This window comes from Poecilia reticulata, linkage group LG4 (genome assembly GCF_000633615.1).
Source record: "Poecilia reticulata strain Guanapo linkage group LG4, Guppy_female_1.0+MT, whole genome shotgun sequence".
NCBI lineage: Eukaryota > Metazoa > Chordata > Actinopteri > Cyprinodontiformes > Poeciliidae > Poecilia > Poecilia reticulata.
This window is the reverse complement of record NC_024334.1, coordinates 23,544,898-23,552,520: the sequence shown is the minus strand read 5'-3', so window position 1 is coordinate 23,552,520 and position 7,623 is coordinate 23,544,898. Positions and strand designations below refer to the sequence as shown.

General features: G+C 38.1%; 1 protein-coding gene across 1 annotated transcript in view; it reads right to left on the bottom strand.

Annotated features, from left to right (window-relative positions):
* LOC103463643 (uncharacterized) overlaps positions 1-3,385 on the bottom strand; it is a 10,476-nt gene extending 7,091 nt beyond the window's left edge. The window contains exon 1 of the mRNA XM_008407123.2: positions 3,303-3,385. The gene's annotated coding sequence lies outside the window, so the exon portion shown is untranslated. The remainder of the gene's footprint in view (positions 1-3,302) is intronic.
* Between the last annotated feature and the right edge of the window lie 4,238 nt (positions 3,386-7,623).

Sequence of the window (7,623 nt, the reverse complement as noted above, 5' to 3'; positions counted from 1 at the left end):
ATAACTGAATGGCATACCATACAAAGAGAAATAATTCATTTAATAAAGTTTGATCTAATGTGTAGCAACACGTACAGCGTGTGCAAAGCAAACCAGATGAAGAGTATTGTGATTATATATCTTACTACAAACTGCTGTTTCTCTTAGTTTATGAAGAACGTCTAAGTTTGATTTGGTCCTGTAGTTTTCGGTAACATGTGGATCAACGGTGTTGTTCGTCAGACGTGACCATCTTAAGTGCAGCAGGGACAATTCCAGAGACAAGGCAACAATTAACAATCTCTAATATCTCAGGTGCTACGAAGTTAAATGTAACCTTTTAAAAAAACTTTTTTTAACATTCAGACATAGCATTCAGTTTTGAAGTTGTGAAGAAACTTGAAATTTGACTGTGCACAGCCTTGATGGCGCAGTGCTCGCCCCCTCCTTGGTCTTTCTTATTCCAGGCTGCTGTGGACGGCTATTTCCTGCTGAGTGGGTTTAGGCTCTCTTATGGTTTCTGCTCTTCTCATCTTTGTCTTCAGAAAGTATTTAATGACAGGGACTGTGGGTACAACTTAAGGGGAACACTGAATTTCAAAATATGTGGTGTCCAAACAACTATGAAAAGATTTTGTATGACTGTAACTGGGGTCAAACAATGGAGAGTACTGCTGTATATGGAACTAAAACAATGTCCAAACATCAACCAGTCTAAAAATAAATATAAAGCTATGTTACTCACTGTTGTGCAGGGAAGAAGGGAATTAACACAAATATGAGTTTTTTCCTTACTTTCTTCTGCGTTACTATTACCTTTATTGATAGTTTATTACTGTTATCTTACTGACACTATTATCATAATTTTTCTTCCTCTCTGCTTTTCTAAACTTTATTTTTTGGTATATAACACAGATTAAGAAGAATCTATAGGTGTATTGTCACTGGCTAGGAGTTGGTAATTTTTCTGATGCTGTATGTCCTGTATACTGTATGTATGTATGTTATTTACAATTGTCATTTTTACTATTATTATTAGTAATAGTAGTAGTAGATTTTCTTGTCTTGTTATGAGTTAGTTTGTAATTATTTTGTTTATGTAATGTAATTTATTTGTTGGCTCTTTAGCACAGTATATTGAAAAGGCACATGGATATTATTACATGGTTTTAATTAAATTTTTTTTTGATAAATATTGAGTCGGTAGGTATTAAATTTCATTAAATTGAGATAAGGGGTAGTAATAAATAAGTGTTCATTTCTTCCTGGTCCTTTTCAAACGGAAAAATGGTGGTAAACAAATTATGTTATTCTCTGTTATGTATGCACATGTCTTCCCTGTCCTAATGATTGCTTCTTTTCTTGTTTTTAAAAACCTGTTTGAAATAAATAAATCAATTCAAATTGATTTCATTTACTAATTAGCACAAATACCTACTCCACAGTACTACCCCAATGGTCAGGCTTTGCTGTTAAAATCCAATGTTATTATTTTCCTCTGGTTGCTCAACAGGGACTCCTTGTTGAATTTAGATGAAAGAAAGACTACACACACACACAGACACACGCACACACACCTGTCCATACTCAGGAATCCATACAAATTATCCAAAAGGTTATAGGTCATATGAACAGGTTCATATCTAACAAGTGCAACTTGCCCACTTTGATGCTAGATGCAGACTCTTAAACCAATCAAACAGTTATTATGCCATGTCTAGATATTCTTTATGTAGAGCAAAGCTGCATGTAATCAAGCAGATTATCTATGTGGCATGCTTGATTATAGCGACATGATGTGCAAAGAAAGCTTTAGGTAATTTTTGGATTGTTTCAGAAAAGGCTTGACTGCAAGTTGTGAAGCAGGTGCAAAGTTCGCTTTTGAATACGTTCAGTATTTTTATCAGTAAATAAACACAAAAGCTTCTTTTTACGTTTACATGCATTATTCATAGACTATAAAAGCTAAATAAAATTCAAAAGTATTCTGAAACAGTTCAAAATAAAGAACACATAAGGGGTTGAACACTAAATATTTATGTTTGCCAATCAGAAAGACAGAGAGTACGTTTAACATTTGCTAAATTCAGTTTTATTGTCACAGAATAGATAGGAAATTAAGACCACACACGTGGATATCAGTAAAAGTACTTTATGAATCACTGACAAACCGTAGGAGTTGAGATTTCCCATTTGAAAACTTTTTTCTTTTTTCTTTATCTGTAACGCTGTCACATTGAGACGAGCCTTTCTGCAGGGTCTTACATAACGGATGTGCCACTGAAGCGCAAAAATATATTAACATTATGTGAATGTTGCAGCTTCCTGCTTATTGCAATTGCAATACTGTAAATGCCATCTTGTCTAAGCCGCTGATTTTCACCTTTCTCTTCATTTTTACTCCATTCCAGAGTTGAATGTTTAGACTTCATAAGGAAGTGCACTTGAAAACGTTGCACAGACTAATTTAATTTGGTTATCAGGAACCAGTACTTGTTTAATACACCTCAAACAATGTCACATTTTTTAAAAAATTTACCTCTCTACATGCAGCAGCGAGTTAAGTAATCAGGAAATAAATGCACTATCCACTACACTGATGCAGTAATTAATACGCTATCAACAGTCATTTGTTAACTCTTTAATCAACCATTTATTCACACACTATTGTATAGGAAATTAAATTACTACATTGACGTTTGTTTTTACTTTTTTATCTCTACATGAAACAATATAAGGGAAATCTTTGCAGTCTGAAATTATGTTTTGTTCAAATTCAAACGATCGTCGCCGAAGGCATCTTAAAGATCCACTCTGTACCGTTATAAAAGTTTTGTAAAAATTATTAAATTCTTCTATGCACTTTTCGAGAAAGTTGATTAAAAAAAATAGGTTAAATAATTCAAAACTAAAAAAAACGCCTCTGTGTTATTGTTTTATTTGTTTAAATACAAACACGTCGCTTATGCGTAATCTATTTTTTTTAAAGTACAGACACTTCCTTTCTTGAGAGCACTTGAATAATGAATAGTCACTTTTATGTAATACATTAACATAAGAAAATCCATTTTTATTTCGAAGATCCAGTGTTATGAGTAACTTGACCCACTTAAAACCACTTTTGACTGTACATGAAAAAAAAACAAAATATTCAATTTGCTGAGCTGACTCGTGTTTTCTCACCTTGTGTAAATATAGTGAGATGCAATCGCCACTATTTAATGCTCACAAACACATAAAAACGTCTGATTATTTAGTCACTGACACTTTAACCATTTCCTTCCCCAAATGTATGCCTTACATGAGCAGAACAGTGGCCTTACCTTCAGACTCCAAACTCCAGTGAGCCCAAGCTGCTGGTGAACCCGTGGCAGAGTCGTGGTCTGGCTAAGCATGAAAGTCTAAGTTAGGCCCCCTAACTCTGCCGGTGAAACTCTAACTCTCAGGTGAAAACGCTCATGAGAACCTGAGGGGATATCGCAGCCGCTCGCTTCTCACCTCTTTCTTTGCTTTCTCTCTGCCTTTGTGTTGTTTTCCTGTATTTAAGTCTGACTGTCCACCTCTGTTGTCAAATGAAAAGCGACTGACTCCCCCCTTGATCATAATCGTGTTGTGGTATCAGTGGCTTGCCAACACATGGGGGTCTTCCCTCTGCAACACTGCTGCTGATTTTCAGATACACTTCATGTATTGCAAAGATAAAACTGCATGAGTTTAATATTACGTTACTCTTCAGATAAGCACGTTGTCTCATTGCTCTGTAAAGTACAGCTGCGTTCATGTTAATTTAGAAGCTCGGTCTGACGACTTCCCACTTCAGATTCTGACCTGATTCGTCTCTCTTTTAAAATAAAAACCTTTAGAGACGTGTCAGATGCAGCAGTAAAAGAGACAGTATGGGGAACAAACCACGGGACTGACTTACTGAAGCACAATGGGGAGGAGAAAAAAAAAACTCAAGCGATGCTTTTTACAGTAGTTTTAAATATCTTTGTTAGCCTCAGATTCACAGAACATACAGAAGTCGTAGGGAGTTATCAGCGAAGATGTCAAAGATGACAGTACATGTTTGCAAGTTTGCTTCTGCTTTTCGCAGCACATTTTGCTTACTTTAGAAGCTCAGCTGTGACAAGAGGACAACTCGCTGCAGAAGCTAGAGGTTTAACACTTTGAACATGCAGTGACCTTAGTCTTTCATTCTCTCCTTACGTCTACGTATAGACAGTACTGCAGGTTTCACGTGAAATTCAACTTGCCAATTGTAAACAATCATTTGGCATGGAGATGGTTCATTGTTTTGGTTGTTTCAGATTTAAGATTTAGGATGAAATGAAACGTGTAGATGTGGAAGAACAACAGTCCGTAAAATCCGTTCTCATTTTCTCTTTCATGTAGACTGTGCACAGTGAAAATAATTAGAAAATAACTCAAACCAAAGGAAAACCATGATAGTGAATCTAAGTAAGGTATTAGAGGAGCTAAAATAATACATACTTTCATAAAACATATTTTTTAAGTTTCAATCTTTTAGCAAATTATAGTTAGAGGATTGAAACTTTATGGCTTGTACATAGATGATGTGTGAGAAAATTACATTCATAATTTTTGTAATGTCAAATGTAACAGGCTGCTTCAACAAGTTTGGGAGTTTGATTCAGATTATGCAAATTAGTTTCATTCATTTATCTTCAAACCTAAATGAGTCTGGAAATGTAAAAACCATGGTGAAAACTAAAGTGGTTTAATCATTAGCTTTGCAACGCTTCCATAGTAGTAAAATTGTCACAGGACGACCAGTTTGTCACTATCTGTGTTGTAGCGCCCTCTGCTGGAACTTGCGTCGCTATTTCATGCCAAAGTTGGATTCCGCAGAAAGTGATCGATGATTAATGGCGATAAATTGTTTTTGGACCTTCCTTTTCTTGTCATATTTAATTTAGAAACTAATTAAATGCTTTGATGCTGTGCAGTGTTTTGAGAAAATAGATTAACTTTCCTAAAACAGCAACGAAAAAGGATGTTAGCAAAAAGTACTTTAAGTTCATCTTATGACGTATACTTCAGTATGAGTCTAGCAAGCATGAAGGGCATGAAGAAAATCTACTAATTTAATCATTCTTCCCACTAAATTGAGACATTTTTAAATGTTTAAAATGTATACTTCAAGTTTACTGCTATAAGATTTTTTTTTTAAGTTTACCAAATTATACATTCAAGTACACTCGTCTTGTGTACTAGATGTGTTTCACATTTTACTTTACATGATTTGCATTCAGACAACAAAATGTGTTCTTGTTGAAACTTAACCCCTCATGAAAGGGACCAGAACTCCATCAATTAAGTCAAGACAAACGTTCTGTGTATGTTTTAAGGTACATTAAGATAATTAAATTATTACACATACTTTTTACTGTAAACCTTTTAATCTCCAGCACATATGACCTTAAACATGTAAGTTTATAACGGGATGCCTCAAAGCAAACCACGCTGCGTGGTGAAAAACACATTATGCAACCCTGAACGTTATTACATCGTGGATCAAGACATTTTAAGTATCAGTAATTTGTGGAAGAAATGATTGAAAAGTTGCCAATAGTACTAAAATATAAACTTTAGTATTAAAGTACAAGGTAAGTCTTAGACTTCTTTTCGTGCTTTCCAGTAGTCAAGTATTCTTAGGTAAATGAAATATAATTTATTAAAGCAAACTTCAAGTACAGTACCTCATTTTTTGGTATAAAATAAGCTTACTTGTAAGTACACTTGCATAAACTACTTTTTGTCAATGCCGTACGATGAAGATATAAACGCAAAATCCCAACTTAATCAAGATGGCGGAGAGTTTATTTCTCATTGATGTTCATATTAAAATTTAACATGATCATGTTAGAAATGGGAAGAAATGCCATTGCTTCATTTTTTTTATTTTTTGTTTTAATTTTGTTTTTGTTTTTTCATTGTTGTCACTTTCTTTTTCTCGCCAGTTACTACAATATCTCCGTTTTTGATGGCTTAATTGCGTTTCCCTGCATACATGAGGAAAGTTATTACCCAGGGGTGGAAGGTTTGATCGTTAAACTGTTGGGCTGAACGGTTGAGGGTTTTGGTTTTCCAGTGAATCAAATCGTGCGGGGGAAACACGCAGTGGGGATAAAGGGGAACACCAACAAACATCCAGTTTCGCTGGCGCAATATAGCGAAGTTTTTGTGTGTGTGTGTGTTTTTTTTTTTCCCTCACCACAAATAAAAGGGTAAATAAAATAAAATGAAATGTAAATAAATCAAATAACCCCTCTACAAGCAAATGAAGCGATAATTTTTCATTTTAATTCAACCAAAACAGATCTGAATGTCTCATGTTTATTTTAATTAATGTTATAAATCGGCTGTGTAAAAATTGATTAGCACCAGTACAGGAGCGCAACGGGTAATATAAATTCGTGAAACCTCAGAAAATCAGAGCTAATGTGATTTTATCTTAGAGAAACACGCACACACTAAATCTTTAAATGTAGTACAGTATCCCGTATGGAAATGTGTGCACAGGAAATCGGAAAATATTCATGCCGGTTGTCTTTGTCGCTTTTAAATCAGTTTTTGTTTTTGTTTTGTTTTGTTTTTTTTGTAAACTTGAGCTGCAGGTATCCACTCTTACTGCAGCTTCCTGAGTGTTTCTCATTGCTCCGTGTTGAGTCGGCTCATGAATCCCTTCTGGAGTTGTTCCTCCATGCCGACGCTCTGGCCCTGCCTCCCGTGTATGTGAACGGGCCGGCCGGGGTAGACGCTGGGCCTGTGCAGGTATGAGGAGCGCCACATCGCCGGGTGGTTGAGACGGGGTACTACCCAACTCTGGTGCGGATATGGGACGGTGGGGGCATGGTGGAGGGAGTCGAAAGGGGGCAGAAGCGATGCCAAGGCGGAGAGCGGCTGGGGAGGAGCGTCGGTAGAAATGGAGATGTCGCTGCTGCTGGAGGTGACCTGTCGCTGGGCGTCGACGTCCCCCTCCGCTGGCCTGCAGGCCCCCGCAGCTCCTCCATGGGAGAGGACTCTGGCGCCTTGTGCGACAAAGTAATGATGACTTAGTGGGTTAAAAACGGGGCTAAAACAAGGAATCTTGCCCTCTAAGGGGTGCACCACTGTTTCTTGTTGCGTCACACCAGAAACAGCAGCCGAGCTGCTCCCACCATTGCGCCAGAGTCCCGCCTGTAGAAAAGCAGGAGTGTGCGGAGATAAAGACAGAGTGGAAGCCAGCACGGATGTAGAGGATGCTGCACAGGAAGGGACAGCTTTGCCTTGTTCCAAACTCAGGTTAGTGTGGTACTGCAGGTTGAGGACCTGAGCCCGCAGCTGGGCGTTCTCCTCACTCAGGGCCAGCAGCTGGCCCTCCATCAGCAGGTCATTGATCCTCCGCTTCTCCCGGGACCGCTTGGCCGCCTCGTTGTTCTTGCGCCTCTTATCCCAGTAGGTGGCATCTTTCTTATCGGCGGGGATCATCTCCCTCTTGCGGCGTCTGACGGGACTCAGGTGACTTCGACATGCCCGCAAACGCACCAGGCGTCGTGCCAGCAGCGAGGGCCGCGTCACGGGGACCAGCCCCGGGTCCGGGCCGGACTCAAGGTATCGGCTGCTCTCCACCGAGGAGGA